General features: G+C 38.0%; 1 long non-coding RNA gene across 1 annotated transcript in view; it reads left to right on the top strand.

The window, feature by feature from the left end:
• Positions 1-16,296, top strand: part of LOC144366795 (uncharacterized) — a 33,049-nt gene extending 16,753 nt beyond the window's left edge. The window contains exons 3-4 of the long non-coding RNA XR_013425931.1: positions 12,759-12,845; positions 13,998-16,296. This is a non-coding gene — a long non-coding RNA (uncharacterized LOC144366795). The remainder of the gene's footprint in view (positions 1-12,758; positions 12,846-13,997) is intronic.
• Positions 16,297-20,318: the final 4,022 nt, after the last annotated feature.

The raw sequence follows: 20,318 nt of genomic DNA on the forward strand, positions 1-20,318 counted from the left end.
AGCTACCTGCTGAGGACCTTATGCTGCCCATTCCAGCAATGCCTGGCATTGGCCTTGAGTCCACCAGACTGCTCACCTAATCATTGAGTTCATTCTGCCCCTCCCTGAGTTGAAGCCTCTGAGGGATGAGTAGGCCTGCCTACAGCTTGGGCACCCTTTGGAGAAGGAACCCACCCTCTCCAGGTACATCTCCCCTGTGCTGGGGTAGCAGAATGCATAGGTGGGAGGTGGGGGGGCCTAGAAATTCCTCACCCTTCTAGTGCATTCCTTGGGTGGACAAGGGTGTAGGGCACAGGTGGCAATGGGAGTCTAAGGGCAACGAGTTCTGTGTCTTGGTCTTCTGCCACCTCTAGCCATAGAAATGCACTTTTGGGGTGAAGATGTCTTAGGACCTCTGATTTCTACACCCACAGTCCACTCAGGAAGTGGCTGGGGATGGTGAGGTTCTCTCCCAAGGTTCCCCCAACCTAGCAGACAACCTAGTTTTTCAGTAGAGAGGCTGTATCAGGCGTTGGGTTGAGCAGTCACACAATGGGCTGATGGACAGAGCGAGACATGGCAGCTGTGGGAAACATAAGTTCTTGGGCAGCTGCCTGGGTACCAGTGCCTCCTGCATTCTTCTTCCTGAGCAGGCCAGTCGACCAGGCACAAGACCAGGGCCTGGAGCCTCTTACACAGAGGATATTTCATCTACTGGTTACCTTATCACTCTGACACCCACTATCCCATGCCCTTGTTGCCATGCCAGCCTGGAACTCTTCGCTGCAACCAACCAGACTCCCCACATGGCCACTGGATGCCAATTTCACTGTCCTGAAGCTGGTCCCCAGTTACTTCTGCAGGATGAAGATGCTCACTGCTGGACACTGCCTGTTGTTGCTGCCCCTGCTTCTGAACTCTTATGGTGCGACCACCATTGTGCAGCACTCAAACTTCTTCACTCCAGATGTACTCCAACAATGCCCACCAAGACCCCAATGTCATTGTACTTTACATCACACCTGCTTTCCAACCCCTATACTGAGGCTGGACCCCTGATGCAGCTCCATTTTGCTCCTGTGCCTGCTAGACTCTGGAGCTCCACCCTGCTACCACCAGACTTTAACATGGATACTAGACAGTGACACTCAGTACTGGGGCCAACTTCATTGCAACTGTCAGAGTTTGGTCCATTATGTTTTTGCCAAGAAGACCCTCTCCATTAAGTAAAAGTGCCAGGCAAAAAAACAAGTGCTGATGTAGAAGCTCATGCAAGTTATCTAGAAGGTCTTGCTAAGCTATTCATAGAAGATGTGTTGTGCTTGGAGGTATTGGTGTCTGAAGTTCAGTTATGGCAGTGGTGGCAAAGGCAACTTAGGAGTCTGTAGGTGGCAACGTCAAGCCAGGCATCCAGAGAGTTGCATTCTCATCCTCTGGCAGTGGCAGGAGTCTGGTCCCAGTGCAGTGATGGTGGCTGCGACATCACTGGTGGCCCTGTGGGGATTCCAGTGGCTTTAGTGTGGAGCTCTGTTAGCGGTGATGGTGACAGTTGGGACAGCAGGCCTCAGAGTCAGAGGGTGACTGGAGGCTGTGATGGCCTCTGCAGTGGCTCCTCCAGGAAACTGGTATTTCTCCTTGTAGGGCCTGCCTGCCCACAAAGCAGGGCGCAGGAGCCGGTTGTACCCAGTCACCTTCTGAGGACCTTATGCTGCCCATTGCAGCAATGCCTGGCATTGCCCTTGAGTCCACCAGGCTGCTTACCGAATCTTTGAGTTCAAGCTGCCGCTCCCTGAGTTGCAGCCTCTGAGGGATGAGTAGGCCTGCTGCCAGCTGGCGCAGCCTTTGGAGAAGGCATCCACCCTCCCCATCTTTATCTCCCCTGCACTGTGGTAGCAGAGTGCAGAGATGGGAGGTGGGGGGGCCTAGAAAATCCTCACCCTCCAACTGCATCCCTGGGGTGGGACAAGGGTGGAGTGCACAGGTGGCACTGGGAGTCTGAGAGCAACGAGTTCTCTGTCTTGGTCTTCTGCCACCCCCAGCCAGAGAAATGCACTTTGCTGGTGAAGATGTCCTAGGACCTCTGCTTTCTGCACCCACAGTCCACACAGGAAGTGGCTGGGGATGGTGAGGTTCTCTTCCAAGACTGCCTCAACCTAGCAGACAACCTAGTTCCTCAGTAGAGAAGCTATATCAGGCGATGGGGTGAGCAGCCACACAGTGGTCTCATGGACAGAGGGAAACATGGCAGCTGTGGGAAGCATAAGGTCCTGGACATCTGCCTGGGTACCACCGCCTCCTCCATTCTTCTTCCTGAGCAGGCCAGTCGACCAGGCACAAGACCAGGTCCTGGAGCCTCCACCACAGAGGACATCCCATCTACTGGTTACCTTATCACTCTGTCACCCCCTATCCCATTCCCTTGCTGTCACAGCAGCCTGGAGTTTCTTCAAAGCAGCCAACCAGACACCCCACATTGCCACTGGATGCCAAGAAAATTTACAACAACTGGAAGAATAAGGAGCCAGATGGGCTGACCCTAGTCAGAGCTGAACTGGAGATGCTGACTTAGAACCTGATGAAAAAGTTGGCCTATCTAAAGTAGAATCCATCATGAGGAGGCCAAAATTTGATTTTTTTTCCTTCCAGACCTCAAAATTAAAACATCATGTTTGCAAATCTGGAGTTAAAACACGACCTGTTTAAGTAGCCATTTGTTTTGGATGTGCCTGTGCATGTACATTGCTGCTACTGCTGTTTATAATGGTTCTTACTAAGGTTTAATTAATCAGAGACACATTCTGATTTTGTCATTTTCATTATAGGTAATAAATTAGAAAGAATCTATTTTTGTTGTTGTTGTATACAGATTAACGTAAAACTTTTATTTTATGTACATAAACACCGGAGTGTGAACAAATTACTTTGCACCTGCTGGTTTTAACCTTAAGTTAAAATTCTCTGTAGAGTCACACACTGAGGAAAATACTAGAGAAAAAGTATTTTCTCAATATCTACTCTCACCATCAACCCAAAGAGCTGCAGTCACTCCATATAAATAATTCTACTTCTGACTTAAATGAGAATTGTTCCAAATAGTCAGAAAAAATGTTTTTATTCCATTTCATAAATTAGAAAATCCATATAAACTATTAAATTAAAAACAAAAATAATCTATATAGAGTTACACATTTTCCTTACTGATGCTTTATGATTATTGGAATGTAAATTCCCAATTGTGTTATACAGTATCAATCACAACTCTCTGCACACTAAAGATATATAAAGATATATGCACCATTAAATTTCTGCATTTTCAATATAGTCTTGTTTTTTATGCTTACATTATAAGAAATTGACTACAATTTTCCTTGAGACATCCATGCTTTTATCTTATTGAACTCTCAAAATGTGGTTAAATTTATACTTTTTAACATGGATACACAAAGTTTTATTTCTTTTTTCTTTTTTTAGTGGTTGTTCACAACATTACAAAGCTCTTGACATATCATATTTCATACATTAGATTCAAGTGGGTTATGAACTCCCAATTTTACCCCAAATGCAGATTGCAGAATCACGTCGGTTACACATCCATAATATTACATAATGCCCTATTAGTAATTGTTGTATTCTGCTACCTTTCCTATCCCCTACTATCCCCCCTCCCCTTCCCTCACATCTTCTCTCTCTACCCCATCTACACAAAGTTTTAGATGTTTTATAATTTAGTTTCATTTTCTGAAGTAGAAATATTTTTTCATGACTAATTCTTTATACAAATCCTTTGGTCTACTCAAATATATTTGCTTATTATTCACTTTGGAATTTTTTTTCTCTGTTGTCTTCTCAATTTAATCCTTGCCTTTATATCCTAAATATGTTAACTGAGAAGCAAACTCCCAATTATTGGGAGTCTCATAGTGAAAAATCTATCTCAATATGTTAGCAAGCCTATTCATAAAATGATTCGATTCAAATTATTAATAAGCATAATTCTCTTCTTAAAAAGAAGTATAAGAAAGATTGGAAACACAAGCAAAATAGTTCTTTATGTTACAAAAGAAAAATCAGAGAATTGGGAAAGAAGAATTCTGAAAATACATGAATTTCAAGAGATGGATCACAGTGTAATGGGTAGGTGGAATTTTTCCATTTATTCAAAGACACATGGATTCAACTTATATATAAAATCTTTGTTATCAACAGAAAAAACATGATATTTAGGTGAATGAGGATAGAGCAAGTTCAGATGGGGTCAAATATTGTAAATAATCAGTGCAGTTGACTTAAAAATGATCCAACAAAATCCATAGCAAAAATTTACACAAGAGCAAGGAAACAACAAATGAGAGAATGTGTAGATGGTGGCAAAGTCAACCAGATACCCTCTCTCAGGCTACTGTTCCCATGGATACACCATGGATGTGGTTTGCTAATGGCAGGTGGCTCCCCCTTCTCCAAAGAATTGACATGGGTCAAAAAGAGATGCCTTGGAAAATAAATCACCCCTCCAGATTTCTATAACCAGCAATCAAACTAACACATATATTTTTAAACCCAACCAATACCCCTTTTGTTTCATCAGAGCCTCAAAGCTGGATCAACTGGGAAAAAATTCAGTTCTAATCCCCCATTGGGGATCAGGATAAAGCTGGCTTTAACATCATTATTTCATAATTTTGCTCTTCCTCACTCCTTTCCCTACTCCCTTCTATGGAAAACAGTGTCTCAGTAAACCACTTCAATAAGAATCCCATCTCAGATTCCAAGTCTGGAGAACCAATACAGGATGGATAAATTCTTCCCCCATCCTCCTAGTTTCCCAAAGATGTGATCCTGAGGTTTTAGTCTTAGCATCCTGCATGGGGGATGTCTCCATTCTGAGGAAGCCTAAGGTAATGGTTCATGGAGTTTCTTGCAAGTAACTGGGGATAAGGATGTCAACACCCTCCAAGACCCATTCTTTTACAATACAAAAAGTATAAAACATGCTCGTAAAAAATTGGATTCACAAGGCTTAGGTTTCTGGGGCTTCCTGGTCTTTTATTTTAGCCGACCCAGGAAGAAAGACTACTCAACAGGAACAATACCCTCCCTTCACTTATTTAATAGACACATGATCCAATGTCACTCACAGCCTTCCCCCAACAGCCAAAGTCAGTCACTGCACCCGACCTCCTTGCCATGTCTGCCATCTGTCACAACTGCCCTTCCATCCAAGAAGGTTGGTGATCTTGAAGCTAAGACTGTTTTTTGTCATTTTCCTACAATAAGAAATAATAATAATTTTTCAAATGAGGCATTGTAATTTTTATTTCTGGATTCTATAGAGGTAATGCCAGAATGAAAGAGAGATGATATTTCTTCTGTATACAGACCTGAGTCTACCTGACATTCTGGGAACTCCTCATTTTGTTTCTTGAATCTTATTTATCTTCTAATACTTTTTGTTGTGTCTAATGATGTTGATTGTGCTTCTTGGCTTTCCTTGATTGCTTCTTCAGAATTCTTCTCCATGTCTTACTGATTCCTCTTTCTTCTGACAATATATTTGGTGGAAAGTCAAAGTCATGGCTTCAGCACACTTAGTTCTCTCCATCATGGACAAAGAAATGGATTTGTAAATAGGTGTCAATTAAATCCCTTTGCTCAGATGTCAACATATGTGTGATTTGTGTGCCTCTCTAGAGGCTCATATGGACACTGTCAATCCAACTCTGAGAAGGCATCCATCACTGTAGGGCTTTTTCAAAATGTGCTGGTCATAAAACAATAGGCTTCCATCTACCAGTTCTGTTCTTTGTTCTGTAAAAGAACTGACCACAATGGTGCTTTTACCCTACAAGGAATCTCTAATATTTATGCAATCCTAACCATAATCCCAGAATTATTTTGAAAATCCAGAGACTGTGATCCCATCTCTAGGTCTTCCCATGAAGAAGGTTAGCTGGGACTGGATAAACGTCACTGCTGGGATGGAGACATAGCACATTTAAAGTCATTATTTCATACAATTCCACTAGTGCTTGAACAATGTATTAACTGTATTTTTAAATCTGATGCTTAAATATCTGAGACTTCCCAGATCCCAGAGTTGCTATCCATTCTGTGGTTAGCTCTTTCCTAGAGAAAACAAACAACTGCCAGCCAGCCCTTCATATGCAAATTAAACAATCTAAGCCTAAACCCCTGAGGCCTTTCTTACAGGGCACTATCTTCCTGACCTAATCACCCCAGGGAAAGGTACTGGACAGGTATCCTCTCCCAGGCCAGCAGAAGTTGTTCTATCTATCCAACCCTCAAGCTGCTTAGCTTGCTGACAGACAGCTCCCTACCTGCTCTTTCCAGTGGAAACAATAAAGGCTCCCATCTGCGATTCCCTTTCCTTTTCAGCCTCCTGACTATGGGTGCTTTCCAGTGTGGCCTCCCCTGGCACAGTGTGCCTACTGCTCATGGGCTTTCTGAGTATAACCAACTATCTCTTCAATGATCCCTGAGCTGCTGCCTTGCCAGGCCAGAATATAATAATAAAACCTCTATTTTCAAACAGCAACCTAGTCTCCGTCACTGCCAGTTACAGTGAGCAGGATGGCTTATTTAATTCATAAAAATCCATATTCCCACATTCTGCTAGCTTTTGTTTTATATATATATATATATATATATATATATATAATATGTTAATATTCTTCATTGAGCAATTCCACTTACAGTATGTATCTTAGTAAGGTTTTTGTACATGTACAAAGAAGAATGAAAAAAAGAATCTCATCTCATACAATATCCAGTGAATGGAAACAATCTAAATTTAACATTCATAATCTAATATTACTAAGGAATACTAGGTATTATATACATATGGTTATATATGTATATGATCATATATATGCCTATATATATGTGTGAGTGTATTATTTTACAGTCTTTTTTTGTTTGTCTCTGTGACCAAATACCCAAAAAAGGACTACTTAGAAGGAGGAAAGTTTATTTGGCTTACAGATGCATAGGTTTAGTCCATGGTCTACCAAGTGCATTGCTCTGGGCCCAAGGAAACGTAGAATACAATGGCAGAGGGCTTGGTGGAGAAGCTGCTCTCTTCATGGCAGAGAGTAAGCAGAGAGAAGGAGAAGAAATAAAAATGGACTGATTCTATCACATTCTAGTCATTTTACCTCAGGACACGCCCGCATTAGCACTTAGTTTTTAGAGGACATCTCATATCCAAACCATAACAAGTACGTGTTACACATACACAATATTTATACACATACATACACTGTATATATACACATATATAACATATATACACACAGAGCAAGCATGCGTGCACCCACACACACACCTAACAGTATTTAAAAAGAAATTTTCAGGATAATATAGGCTCAATTACATCAATGTTAAAGCAAACAAAGTCAATTATTTTTTGTAAGTAGAAAAAGATTCAGATGTATGAAAACCAACTAACAATAACTTTCCTTATTATTTTTTAGTTGTAGTTGGACACAATATCTTCATTTCATTTTTATGTGGTGCCAAGGATGGAACCTCGCATGTGCTAGGAAAGTGCTCTACCACTGAGCCAAAATCCCGGCCCCTAAACATAACATTTTTAAAAGAGCATGAGATTGGGGGTGAAGAAAATTTCCACTTTTACTTTGTACATTTGAAATTTTGAAAGGACTGCATGGTTTTATTAATCATGTAATCATAAATACACAATCAAACACATGCATACATATGGTAGGGTAAGAATGGCCACAGATCCTTTGGCATTCTTCCTTGACAGGGGACATCCGTGTACCTTCCCCTAGCATTGGGGTGGGCTTTGTCTGTTGGGCTCATTGATCAACAGATCATTGCAGCACTGATGCTGAGCTTCCAGGGCCAGCCCTGACAGCCTGGCTGCATTTACTTCTCTTGGAACACTCACTCTTCATGATGTTCCCTCTGGGAACCATGCCAGTATTCTGTGAGTAGCATGCCTGAGTCAGAGGGACTCAACAGACCCTGAAGAGTGCCAGCCAGCAGTCAGTAGCAACTACAGGCTGTGTTTTCAGCCATCTTGGATATTCAGCCCAGCCAGGACTTCCACATGTGACTGCAGCAGGACCCCAGACTGGAGAAGAAACTGCCCAGCTGAGCCCACTCAGCACACAGAATTGTGAAAGATAACTAGAAACTGTTGTTTAAAGTCACTGAGTTTGGAGATGGTGTTTTATGCAATAAAAGCAAAAATGATATATATAATACTTGAAAACAGAAATATACGTAGGACTTACAAATGAAAAATACATAGTATCAAACCTATATATTGGAAGTAACATAAGCATAAATTAAAAAATTTAAAAATATTTTATCTTCACTTCCTAGCACAATCTTCGACAGCTGGTAGGTATTTCATAAACAAGGTAAAACACAAACAAGAGAAAGCTGCAAGAGTCAAGGAAAGTATGAGGAGAGCACCTAATTTAGGTGGCGATGATATATTTTCTCTAAACTCATCAAAATCCCTTCAGCAATTTAGAAATCACAGATTCTATTACTTTTGTTTCACCCATGAATTTTGTTGGAATTATCTATCACATTTAGTTTATACTAATCAAAGGAAGGAAGACATCAGTAATCATATTGTGTCTGTGATGTTTTCAATATGCCCAGAAAAGCATGCATTCATAAATTTACATAAAACATAAAATATTTCCTGTAAAATTATGGTAATAGTATCTAAGACTAAACCTAGATGACTTCAATAGAAGATGTGCATTTAAAGTACAACTCTTCTTTGATAAAGATCATAGGGTAATTTTGATACTGTGGGATTAACAATATCATAGGCTTATTCAAATAGAGAGAAGGTTAACTCATAGGGAGTTGAAAGGTTCATCTAAAATAGCTGGGAATTTTGAATATCGGTCCAGTTTGCCCTTACTGAAAATGACCCATTGTTTATTATGTGAAGTGATGTTGGAACTGAGGATTCTACAAGGAAAATATCTGGGAAGATGAAGGGCAGCACAGAATACAGAAAGGACCTTGACCATAGAGTCCCCTGAATGGCCATATACTCTTATGGCCAGAGATGAACAATAAATAAGTACATTGCATAATATCAGCACTGAAGTAAATTCTGGTCAGGTTACAAAGAAGTTGCACATTCTTATAAGAGCACCCAGAGACTTTCACTTCTAGGTAAGTCAATAGAGCAACCTGTCATCTTTTAATCCTCCTATCAAAAATAGCCATAATCATTGGATAAAATATAAATACAACATCATAGAAAATAAATAAATACAACATCATAGAAAATAAATAAATACAACATCATAGAAAAACAGAATTTCCACAACATTACAAAGCAAGTAGGGCATCAAGATTTGGGAGATCCAAAGTCCCAGAGAAAAGACAGTTATAGAAGCAAACCCGATATTTTCTGTTGTTCTTCGATGTGTTTGCTCATTTTTAATCTGCATGAATCAAAAGAATTCAAAAAGGAACTAAAAGCTGGGCAGACCTTTTGACAGTCTCACAGTCCTGGGAAACAGTCTACCAAAGTGCTGGGATTTGTGGGGCTACTATCCCAGGAAACAGAGAACACTAGAGGAGGGAGAAAAGACAGTGCTGTGAACTGCTTTTCCACTGAAGATTTGTTGATTCTAAAATTTCATAGATTGAGAAGCTGAAAAGATAGGCAGAGTGGAAACTAAGAGGCTAAAATCCCAGACAGAACTACCTGCAATCTTACAGTTTAAGGGAGATTAAAAATTAAGGTCAGTGTTTCCAGGCAGGCAAGTTGCAATTATGACGCCAGGCTTTCAGCTGAGATTCAAAAAGGAAAATTTTCATCTATTGCACTCCAGTGAGAGTGTAAATTGTTTCAACGACCTTGCTAACTTTATTTTGGTACACAGAGATGCTGCTCTAGAAATTCACTCAGGGACCCAAGCTGTCAGGCTCTGCTTCTCCAAAATATAACTTTCGGGTAGACTCACTCTCTCTCACACACACACCTTTTCATATTGGGTAAAAGAACTTGTAAAAGGCTTGCATGAGTGACGTCTTAGAAGGGGTCAACATCTCCTCCATCTGTGTCCATTGGCAGGAACTTAGTCATGGGCCACATACACTTCAAGAATTTACCCCAGCTTTGAACCCAAGAGGCAAGTCTCTACCATGCCCTTTTTTCATTGTTTACACACATCAAAGTAGTACTGCTTGAACAATACCAGACATCAAAAAATGCTTAGTTAATATTTTGCATTTTAATTTTATTTTACTAAGTGCAAGTAAAATTTCTCCATGAACATGAGCCTCTTAAGCAGGCAGTTAAATGTATTAAAAAATCCCAACTGTCTAGGATCAAAATGTTTTCCTCTGCTTTTTTGCTGATTTAACAGAAAATTTTAATAGAATCTCCTTTAGTTCTCACTTTATGTACACCAATGATAAATTGGTTACAAAAGGAAGGGAATTCTACAAGTTGAGAAACTAATGATATAAGAAGCTATTAGAGATTGTAACTGCTGTGTAGGATAGATATTCTCAACTGGTAATAAAAGTCTTAAAATAGAAGTTCTCATGTAATTTTGCTTGTTAACCCTTTCTCATGGCTTACCAAATTGTTCTGTTATTAATATCTAATTTGAATATGCCATAGTAAGTTCACCCAAGCAGTTGCTTTTGAGAGAGATTTTCATTGTTATTGAATTTTTCCTATTATGCATTTGAAATCTACACTCTGGCATTGAAGGATAAACTTCAACCTGAGGATGTGGTCCTAATCATAGTGTCTTCCAATAAGATTTTCCAGGGAGATTAGAATGTGCTTTCTACACAGGCACTAACTCATCAAGGTTTATTTCAGCAATCAAGAAATTGCAAATAAGCACAGGGAGAGGTCATGATTAAGCAAGAAATTTATTGATTCCTGTGTCCTCCTTTTATCATGGAATTTACATTATAAATTTCATCATAATACATGGGAACACTATTTATTGCAATATTTACCTTGCCTTTGACATGATTTAAACAAGATTTGAGAATCACCCATACATTTTATCAGTCCTTAATTTAATCCTCAACATTTTAAAATATCTCACTCTCTAATTTACCTGGTCTGTTCAATTAATGTTGAGATGTCAACCAAAAAGAATAAAGCACTCAGCTCACATTTGTTCATTTGGCCTGCATCTGCTAAGCACACATTTATTGTTCTTTACAAGTGTTACCTTATCTAATTGATTTTTAAAAATATTTTTTAGTTGTCTATGGACCTTTATTTTATTTATTTATATGTGGTGCTGAGAATTGAACCCAGTGCTTCACACATGCTAGGCAAGCACTCTACCAAGGAGCCTCAACCCCAGCCCTTCTAACTGATTCTGATTCTCACATCCATCTCATTTCACATGTAAGGTTGGAGGGTCTGATGTTCCAGTGTGACTCAGTGGCTTTTTTTTTGACTGGAACCTGTCCTCCTCGCTGTTAAGTATTTGAAGTATCATTTCTGAGGGTTACTAGTCCACTTTATAGAAAGGGAAACTAGATTTTAAGGATCACTGTTAATAAATTAACCTTTGATAAATGATGGAAGAGAGTCATAAATATATCCAAATCCAAGGACCATCATCTGTCACTTGCTTTACTGAATACTGGTTTAAAATAATATGTATTTATTCAAAGACTTGTTTTTGCATTACCCTTGAATTGTATCTTCAGACTATTTGAATAACATGTTTCCATGCACTAAAACACATGTTTAATTTCCAAATTGAAATCACAAATTATCAGACACAAGAAGCCTGTTTCCTTGTTATAGCTATGGACACTTCCACTCTTCCTCATCCCCTGCAGTTTGTCACAATATAAACTCAATTAAGATAGTAATAAACTCCTGAAAATATTAAGATAATAGTTTTGACTTGGGTATGTGTGTGTACTTAAGAATACCAAAAGGTATCAGGGTGTTAAGATAACAACTGAGAGTCTCCTTTCTTCATTTCTCTCATGTTACTGATACGCATACACACAAAGACCTTAATGCACAAAAAGTTACCTTTGTCTCCACCACCCAACAATTATGAGATGCGTTTAAATGAAGCAATCATATTTTCTTTTGTTTTGTTATCCTTGGACTAAAAAGCAAGGGAATTTGAATATTTATGGTTATAATAAAAACTTTGGCAATGCACACAACTTACTCATATATACAAAAATACATGGCATCTGGCTCTATCTGAAGGGAATCTATACTTCAGTTCAATCTTAGCTCCCTACAACACATCCATAAATCCCCAAACAGCTAATCATGAAAATATTAATGAAAGAAGCACATGCTTTATTTATCAGTCTTGGCTTTTCTAGTTTCTTATTACATTGCCAGAGAGAGAGAATATTAAAATAAATGATATTTGTGTTCAGCCTGGAAAATAAATCAAAAGAGCCTCAATACCAGTTGTAATAGATCCCAGTTGAATGTCATTTTGTCACCTTAAGCTGAATTGACATTTTCAACAATTCTAGAATTATTTCAGATAGATATAATGGGTCATGTGAAATAATTAAAAATCCTAAATATATGTAAAATTTTTTAAGGCAATACATACTTTATGTTACATACCAGCTAGCAATACCTTTCATATGCTTTAGTTTTTCAAAGTTATTAGAAATTTATGCATTAAACCATAATTCTTTAATTTATTAAATGATGCAGTTCTATAAAAATCACAAATTTAACTTGTGGCTTATTAAAACAGAATTTACTTTTATTCTTTTTGAGACAGGGTCTTGCTGTGTTGCCCAGACTGGCCTTGAACTCTTGGGCTTATGTGATCCTCCTGCCTCATCCTCCTAATCAGCCAGGACTACAGGTACATACTATCACAACTGCCTAGAATTTACTTTTCTTGTATCTTATTTATTAAGGAGAAATATTCGGTTAACATAAATAATAATAATAGCAGTTTGTTGGAAGCCAAATTCATTATAAAAATTATAAGGGAACAGAGCATATTGTATCCCTGCAGGAGGTACTATTCACATTAGATATTTGTGCATATAACAGGATACATCCAAATATGGGGCCTTGGATAGAATCATTTCAAGAATTGACATCATCTGTAACTTCTAGCCTCTTATGCTTTTTTATACCTCACAAAAATTTTACAGAGCATTTTAAAGGTGTTTGTCCTGTCTTTTATGAGCCAAGTGGATTATTTTTGTGAACCTTCTTTTCCCCTCTATTAGTTTTTCATTAGCTGCTACTACAGGGACCCCCTTCAAGACTTTTTTTCTTTAGAGATATTTCAACCACTAGCTCTCCAGAAACTTGTGCCTTCAAACAGATCTAGCCTGTCAAATCTGTGTGGTCATGCAACTGTTTAGACCTTGCTAATTCACACCTATGACAATAGTCAAAATGTAACAGAACGGGGCATTTAGGAAGTGTGTTCAAAACAAAGCATGGCCTAAAACAGGAATGTCAAGATCAATCTGCCATGCATTTATTGTGTCTCACAAATGACCCACCACAGAGTTACACTCTCATCAAGAATGACCAGTTAATTTACCTTCATATAATTCAAAGTCATTCTCTCATTACTGCAAGCCAGCAAAGTCATCACAAGGATTGCATCCTTATTCTTTCTGTACAAGGAAATTGTTGCCCTAATGCTTCAGAGCTCCTTTCAATCTCAGTATTAAAACTATGACTTACCTAGGGGATATGGCAGAATTTCTAGGTCTGAATTTCTTGACTATCTATAAAAATCATATGCAAGAAAGCCATTACAGCATTTACAATTTCATCAACATTTTTAATTTGGTTGACTAAAATTCCACATTTTTGGACCCTTTTAAATGTTGAATCTAAGGCTAAAAAATAAGGCATGATGTCTCTAAAAATTTCTTCCTAGCAATCTAGGATGAACTGATGATTGCAAAATGTCCACTCTCTGTTTAAACCTTTCTCCTGACTGGTAACCTCTATTACTTATGGACATATCTATTCTGTTCTCTTTCAGGCACTCCGAACTCAGCATGCCAAGAAGGAACCCATCATCCTCCTGCTTTTCCACGGTGTTCCCTGACTTAGTCATTAGCATCATCACTATTGCAGCTATTGTTCTTAAAAATCTAGGATTTAATCTGGATCCTTCCTCTCCATCATCTTTCACAGAAGTACAACCTGCACATAATCTATAAATGCCCCCTTGGAGTGATATCCATCATGTGTCTACTTCTGTCCTTCCCCACTGAAATCCTCCTGGTCTACATCACCAATATCTTTTTCTTGGGCATTTGCACAGCCTTATGACTTCCCTGTTTCCAGGTTGACTGCATTCCAACCCACCTCACCCCCAGCCCCGGTTCAGCAAGCCAATCTTTCTACAACACAAACCTGACACTCATGACTTGATTAAAAATTTCTTGAGGGTTTTCCATTTCCATTATATTGAAGCCTCTTAAGTTCCTTAGGTGAATTCTTCCCAGAACTTTTCTCTGCCTTAAACCCAGGTATGTTCAGCATCCCTTCTTAGGCACCGGGCTAACCTGCATTCAATTTCTTCAACAGATTACAATGTCTGACCATTATGTCTTCAGGCTTCCTGCATCTTATGCCTGAAATACATCCCCACAAGACACCAGATAGCCTCATCACTCACTCACCAGCTCAACATGACATGATCCAGAAGACCTTCTTTGGCCTCCTAGATTAAATCGTGTCCCTTGACTATATTCTTGTAAATCCCTGTATTTCCCTTAGATTAATACTCTCTGCTGTATTCCTTCTTGACTCTCTGGTCTGTCTCTCCTGATCTTTTAAACTTGGGTGGGTGTGGATCTACCAGCCTGTTCAGCTGTATAATGCCAGTCCCTATCACACATCCATCATTTTAAAGTAGAAACTTCAAGTAAAGTACTTTGTAACTTGGCATTTATAGACATAATGTTTCAGAGTCTGAAATATTTTAAAAGAAAGTGGTCTAAAATTTAAAGGAGGGGTACTCAGCAGGCTGGACTCTGAGCCACACTAACTGGGTCAGTATTTGGAACTGCTCACTACTAGCTGTACAGCCTTGGACTGGTTACTTTTTTTTTTTTTTGTACTAGATGTTAAATCCAGGGTTGCTTAACCATTGACCCATATTCCCAAACTTTTTAATTTAATTAAGTTATTTATTTTTATTTTGTGACAGGGTCTTGCTAAGTTGCTGAGCCTGGCTTTGGACTTACAATCTTACTGCCTCAGGCTTATCGGCATGTGCTACTATGCCCTACTTGGACAAATTATTTAATGCTTCAGTCAACTCATCTGTAACTTGGAGGTGATATTTATGCCACCATCATAATTTTGTTGTGAAAGTTAAATGATAAAATACGTGTAGTGTTTTTGGCACCCAGAAAACCTGCTATATATCTATGCACAATTGTTATGATTAGTTTTTCAAATGGTAAAACATGGAGTCAGATTGCTTGCTTTGAAGTCTTACTTTGATACACTCTAACCTTGACCAATTGACTGAACTGTCTAAATCCTCCAATTTCTTTTCATAAAATAAGAGGGACAGAATATTCTCAGTAAAAACATGCCAATTAAACTTAATGTTAGGCTATATTAGACCGTAGAATTGGAAGAGAAATGTTCTTGCTGATATTGAAATATTGTTTTTCTAAAGCTGCAGCATTAGTTAGTTGACATATAAACTGCAATTTCTCTGATCTTTGTTGAAAATTAATTAAAAATACATAAATTCACACAGTACATGAAGTATAAATATCCAGGAAAACCAAGTTCAAGAATGTGAAGTCAATAGTAACTTAAATGTTAAGTATATTCTTTTGAACTAACCCAACCTGAAATAAATACTAGTTTTTCTATAGAGTAAATTATTAAAATATTAGAAAAAAAATTTACAGTCTTGTTATTTTTAGATTGTATCTTAGGAGTACTGAAATTTAAGGCTCTGGACACAATTCTATAGATTTTTTCCTTATGTGTATTCTTTTAAACATAGATTGAATTTATATTGACTTTAATAACTGAAAGGATGATTTTTAATTATTTTTATAATTTTTCCCATTGGTTATAAAATTTTAATATCAGATTTCTCTGGCACTCTCATTCCAAATTGTAGTGTTTAGTGTGATAGGACATGTCACCTGGTACTTATTTCCCTAAGTCTTCTTCATGTTGGCCCCAACGAGTGGTTAATAAAAATAAGCTACATATTATTAGAAATATTTTTAATCTGTTCTAATTAGTTATATATTACTGTAGAATGCATTTTGACAAATCTCAAATAAATGGAATATAACTTCTCATTTTTCTGGTTGTACATGATGTAGAATTACATCAGTCATGTAATCATATATGCACATATATGATTTTGTATTCCTACAGTAATGTATGTGTACACCTTTTCCCCCCACTTCCTCATCAACATTTATTGTTGCTTGTATTCTTGGTAAGTGCCATTCTGACTGGAGTGAGATCAATTTTCAGTGTAGTTTTGATTGCCTATCTCTAATTGCTAGAGATGTTGAACATTTTTTCATATATTTGTTGATCAATTGTATTTCTTCTTCTGTGAAGTATCTCTTCAGATCCTTAGCCCACTTATTAATTGAGTTATTTGGGTTTTTTGGTGTGAAGGTTTTTGAGTTTTTTTGTATATCCTAAAGATTAATGCTGTATCTGAAGTGCATGTGGTAAAGATTTTCTCCCATTCTGTAGGCTCTCTCTTCACATTATTGATTGCTTCTTTTTGCCGAGAAGAAGCTTTTTAGTTTGATTCCATCCCATTTATTGATTCTTGATTTTACTTCTGGTGCTCTAGGGTTCTTGTTAAGGAATCAGTTACTAAGTTGACATGGTTGAGATTTGGGCCTATTTTTTCTTCTATCAGGTGCAAGGTCTCTGTTCTAATGCCTAAGACTTTAATCTACTTTGAGTTGATTTTTGTGCAGGGTGAGAGAAAAAGGTTTAATTTCATTTTGCTACATAAAGAATTCCAGTTTTCTCAGCACCATTTGCTAAAGAGGCTATCTTTTCTCCAATGTATGTTTTGGGCTCCTTTGTCTAGTATGAGATAACTGTATTTTAAGTGGGTTTGTCTCTGTGTCTTCTATTCTGTACTAATGGTCTCAGTGTCTGTTTTGGTGCCAATACCATGCCATTTTTGTTATTATGGCTCTGTAGCATAATTTAAGGTCTGGTCTTGTGATGTTACCTGCTTCATTTTTCATGCTAAGGATTGCTTTGGCTATTCTTGGTCTCTTATTTTTTTCAAATGAATTTCTTGATTGCTTTTTCTATTTATATGAAGAATGTCATTGGGATATTAATAGGAATTGCATTAAATCTGCCTAACACTTTTGATAGTGTGGCTATTTTGACAACGTTGATTCTTCCTATCTAAGAACATTGGAGATCTTTCCATCTTCTAAGGTCTTCTTCAATTTCTTTCTTTAGTGTTCTGTAGTTTTCATGGTAGAGGTCTTTCTCCTCTTTTGTGAGATTGATTCCAGGATTTTTTTTGGAGGGGGCTATTGTGAATGGGATAGTTTTCCTAAATGCATTCCTATAAATCAGTGATGAATCCACTAAAAAATAAATTATTACTACCTTATCATGTCATTATTTCTATGCCATTTTCCTTTACATGTGATGAATGGAATCACTATTCTAAGCACGAATCCTAATATAAATATTTGTTAACCAAATTGATCATAGCATGCACCAATAAACACTCTAGAAGCTAACACTATCAGCTATGCTACCTCTGCTCAGAGTTTCAATGCTTACTGGTTAGTGCAAATAAAAGAAATGGATTCTAATACTCTCAAAGTCTAGAAGTCAAAATTTGTGAGCTGGCTCAGAGGTAAAGCACCACAGGACAAGCAGACCCTTCATTTATGAACAACATGAATGAACATGGCTGTTTCTTTAACTGTAGTTGCTTGAAGTAGAAAAAAAAATTCCTGATTTGCAATAGACCCTGTATTCTTTCTCCAGCTGTTTAGCAAGTTTGGAACACCCCTATGAGTTTGGAGAATTTCCACCTTTATTGTTTAAACTTCTACAAGACAGAACCACAGGACTTGACCCCTTTAACTTTGGTGCCAGGCTTGACTTATGGGATCATTAATGCAAGGCCTCACTTGGTTCAGAATTGAAAAATAGAAAATTGAAAATTCTGCACAGAATTCATTGGCTTGAAGGCAGTGGCAGTGGCAGCTGGCTTTTTGAGTGCAGAGGTTGCAAGATTGCATTCCTGGCTCTGCAACAATTCTAGTAGAGGTGGCAAGAATTGGAGCTCCTGGCATGGGATGGTGGAGGGTGGGAGTGGCAACACTTTAGTCAGGAAGCCAGTTCTGTGGGGTGGTTTGGAGCCACATTTCAGGAAGATAAGTTTTGAGCATGCTTGCATTCCATGAGTTCCTCACTTAAAAAAAAAATCAATGCCTTTTCAGCTTTAGTCAAGTCAGGTTTTGTTGCCTATAATTCTTAGGAATATTATAACCTGGAAATCTATTTACAGCTCCAAATGCACCAAGCCTAGTGAGAATTTCATCCAGAGTGAGAGAAAATGAACAGAGCAATTAATATTACAGAGCTACTATTTTTAAGTACTGCTAGCTTCCAGACATGGCTTTTCTTCCCTCCCTCCCTCCCTTTCTTCCTTCCTTCCTGACACAGGTCTCACTAAGTTGCTAAGGATCTCTCCAAGTTGCTGAGGCTATGCTCGAATATAAATTCTCCTGTCTCAGCCTCCCAAGTCACCAGGATCCCAGGTCTGTGCCACTATGCCCAGCTGGTTCTCATTTAATTACACAATAGCTGGTGGGAACAGTATTATCTCATTATGTCATCGAGGAAATCAAGACTGAGATTAGCTAACTTGCCCCGAAATATTAGTGCTGCTGGTTACCAGATCCTGTGATAGAGATAGATCTAGGTGGTCAATATTCTTGCTTATGGATTGTTTAAATTGGGGAAGTTTAAAGTAATGAATCATCTCACCAGGTGTATCAGCCATGCTTGTTCACGTAACAATTTTTTTTCCTCAGATGGGTATAATAAAAAGGAAAGTACTAACTGACCGTTGCTCTTTGCTAGCACTTTCACCCCCGTTTATCTTCAGGCCTTGCGTTCTCCCAAGCATAAGCCCTGCATCTCTATTTTAACCCATTAAACATCAACCTTGGATCTTGCTTGGATGAATAGGTTCCTCTTCCCTTAAATGTCAACGTCAAGTTTGAGTAATCCTGGGTCTTCTCTTGTCAGTTAGTTACTGGGTATGCTTAGAGGATATAAACATTTTCATCTGAGCCCTTTTCAGAAAGAATACACCATCTTGAAACAGAAAAGATGTTCCAAGTCTAAACTGAGAAATACTAAAAAGTTTTATGGAAATTGAGAGGGCAGATTTCCAACATGTTGAGATACCCATTTGTCATCTCTAAGAATATTTAACCACAAAAACAACAGTCCTCCAAAGGATTTTAAAAGGTAAAATTGATTTTAAAAATATGTATAAAATATTTTCAAGTCAGATTATTCACAGAATATTAATAGTTCCAGAAAAATCTCTGCAAAGAAAACTAAATGTGTATTTCTCTCCCAAAAGAAATCCATGATATCATTGAAAGGGAATATAAATGAGGATAATTTTTTAAATCAAAATAAAACATTAAAAAACATAAGGGAATGTATGTGTGGAAAATATGTGATAAACACAATTCACAGGCAGGGTCTCTCCTGGTGGCTGCCTAGTTGAACTCAGGACCCTCACAGAGTACTGGACAGAATGCCATTTGGTCCATTTCTATAAATAATGTGAACTGATGTCTGAGCAGAAAGTTCATCTTTGGTGTTAAATCTCCCTTGCTTGAGACTTCATTCCCCACCCCCACCCCCCATTTATGAAGAAGCACTTAAATAAGAGATGGCAAATAAATGCTTAGCTAAACATTTTTCTTTATTTCAAATTAAATCCCACCTATGTCCTTTATTCTCCTCTAAGAGAAATATTCTGTTAGAATTCTCCAGCCATGCTCACCTTTCTCGAAAAGTTTACATTATGTTGAGGTTATAGATTTTAAAATAAATGGCACTTAAAAATAAAAGTTTTGAAGTTACAGATTTAAAGATAAATGTTTCCGTTCAAAACCACTGGTGTTTTCAAGTAGTTAGGGTTTTGTATGTGTTTTTTATGCCTTTCAGTAGTTATTTTCTTTATTTAAGACCTATGAATTTATTATTAATTGCATTCTCGAGTATTTTCTTTCTCTCTACGTTCTACCCTCCCATTCTCTCTCTTTCCTGTAATTCATTTATG

This window comes from Ictidomys tridecemlineatus, chromosome 9 (genome assembly GCF_052094955.1).
Source record: "Ictidomys tridecemlineatus isolate mIctTri1 chromosome 9, mIctTri1.hap1, whole genome shotgun sequence".
Lineage (NCBI taxonomy): Eukaryota > Metazoa > Chordata > Mammalia > Rodentia > Sciuridae > Ictidomys > Ictidomys tridecemlineatus.